We start from the raw sequence: 2,530 nt of genomic DNA, 5'->3' as shown, positions 1-2,530 counted from the left end.
CAGGGGTCCCCTTGGACGTGGGCCCCCTGAAAGAGACAGAACCCGCTCGGGCAACTTGGTGCTGGACTGGGGTCAAGGGGTGCTGCCCGCTTCTTAGGGGCAGCATCAGGGCCAGGTTGTTTGGGTGGGAGAAGAGCGGAAGCTGTACCGTTGTAAAATGTTTATGATGCTTTTACATGTTTTACCGTTTTATTCTTTTTCAGTTGTGAAAATAAAACCGGTGATGGACGGGCAGCCCGCGGACGGTCTGCATTTTACTATAGGGGAATGTGGCGCCCTGGACAAGCCAGGTCGTCACAGGTACTACACCAACACACTCTACACTCCGGCTAGGCACACCGAAGCTAAACACAAATCCTAGTTGCCTTCCTCCAGGGGCTGATGTCCACACCAGGGGGTGGGCCAGGCGGTTGATCCCACCCACCGAGGAGTTCACAGTCCTGGAGGCGGGAAAAGGAGTCAGATTAGAGATCAGTTTTGGAGTTAGAGAAGTGAAGAGGAGAGGAGACTGACCGTGTCCGGGTGTGTGGCCCGGGCACTCAGCAAGGTTGGCAGACGGTGGTGACCTTCTGCAGGAGAGGCTGATTGGAGTGAACCGTACGGACCGGGGATGGGCGGTGGCCCGCCGGTACCAGATCGGGGAGTGAAGAGAAGCCAGCACCATCCGGCAGGGCCTACGGACCCCGACCAGGCTAGGAGTCGCCGTAAAACCGGTCAAATCCGTTAGCGACAGGAACCTCCAGGGTTTCCCAGCAGTCAAGACCCGATTGAAGGCAACAGCTCACACCGTAGAGGGAAGCACAGTCACCGCCAAGGCTACAGTTCCCAGGGCCAGAGCCTGCGGGCAAAAGGGGCTCCCTCAGCATCCATCCAAGCTGGGGAGCGGGTTACCGGTGGGAAGCCCGCTAGATTTTGGGGGAATAAAAGGGGTCCAACACCACATCCCCACAGGTGCACACCCACCCATCAAAGAGAGCTATAAGCCAATACCACCTTCACATTGCCAGTGTACCAAGGACATGTTGAGCAACATGAAGGCGGCTGGGGTTATCCGTGACAGTTGTAGCCTTTGGGCAGCTCTGTTGATCCTGTTAAAAAAGAAGGACGGCACCACTCCCCGTATTGAGGAATCGCTAGCTGCATTGAGAACTGCAAATTATTTTTCTACCCTTGATCTCACTAGTCACTATTGGCAAGTGTCCGTTGCTGAGGCAGACCGGGAGAAGACCGCCTTCGCCACCCCTATGGGTCTCTGCGAGTTCAAAAGCATGCCCTTCGAGCTGTGCAATGCGCCAGGAACCTTCCAGAGGCTGATGGAATGCTGCTTGGGACAAGATTTTAGGGTGTATAAAAAGGGAGATTAGATCCCGTGATCCCAACGTATTGTTACACCTCTATAAATCACTTGTAAGGCTACATCTGGAATATGGGAACCAGTTTTGGGCTCCACATTTTAAAAAGGACATTCAGAAGTTAGAGTCAGTTCAAAGGTGGGCAACTAGACTACTACAAGGAATGGAAGGCCTCCCATATGATGACAAGTTGAAAAAGTTATTAAGTGATTATTGGCTGCAATGGGGCTTTCTGGCTGGTGCCAGCCTCTCTTCTTAGCACACAGGAACCACAATCCCTACACCATGCTTCAATGGATTCTCTCATCCCAGCCCAGTAAAACTACATATTTTACACAGTCATAAGCAGCCAAAAGGGATCTATTCTATTCAATTGCAAATGATCTAGATAAGACTGAGAATAAGATACTGCACGGGACATAGCAGAGTTGGTCAAGTTGAGTGGAGATGAGTTTGCTATTTGGCACAGCTTTTTGCATCAATAAAGCAAGTAAAAGGTGTGAAAGATAAAAAAAAGGGTGAAAGTGTGAAAAGTGAATTGGCCAAATTGAGGTGCATATAAAGTTTTTGCTTTCTTTCAATTCACTAATGGGGCTCATTTGAATCAGGTGAATTGAGTTCTGCTTTTGGAAACTGGGTTAAGAAGGGGTGCACCGGTCCTGGAGGTACTGCAATACCAGGTCAATGCGTGGAGTGGACAGAGCAAGATTTTTTCCATCTCCTTGTTCTAAAAATCCATTTAATATATGGTCCCCAGAGAGGGGACGTATCAGATATTAAACTGATAAGAACAGATTTAATTTTTTTTTTTTCTGTTTATCAGTAGGACTTCAAAATAACAAAGGTGATCGCCTCCCGTTGCCTGGGAACCGTCCAGGCACAAGAGGGCTATGTGTCACCAGAAGGCGCACACACTTCCTCAAGGCCGGCAGACGTGCAATCCCAGGCACCTTCCAGTACCGACCAAGGTAGCGTCCTCCGAAACTACACTTGATCTTAGCCAAAAGGCCGAGAAGCTATAACCCGAATTGGTTACGGCCTTGAGTGGCACCCTGGCCTATACCGGACACATCTTAGGGAGAGGGAGACAAACCCACGCCTACAGAAGACATTTTGTCACCCAAGCCAACCCTTGAAAAGGCTGTTTTGCAGAGCAAAAACAAGAAGAATGGTGCTTT

The 2,530-nt window shown here is 50.0% G+C and overlaps 1 pseudogene; it reads right to left on the bottom strand.

Annotated features, from left to right (window-relative positions):
* Positions 1 to 1,995: 1,995 nt before the first annotated feature.
* LOC142276284 (U2 spliceosomal RNA) lies at positions 1,996 to 2,201 on the bottom strand (annotated as a pseudogene).
* Positions 2,202 to 2,530: the final 329 nt, after the last annotated feature.

This window comes from Anomaloglossus baeobatrachus, unplaced genomic scaffold (genome assembly GCF_048569485.1).
Source record: "Anomaloglossus baeobatrachus isolate aAnoBae1 unplaced genomic scaffold, aAnoBae1.hap1 Scaffold_396, whole genome shotgun sequence".
NCBI classification, from domain to species: Eukaryota; Metazoa; Chordata; class Amphibia; order Anura; family Aromobatidae; genus Anomaloglossus; species Anomaloglossus baeobatrachus.
This window is presented reverse-complemented; position numbering and strand designations above follow the sequence as displayed.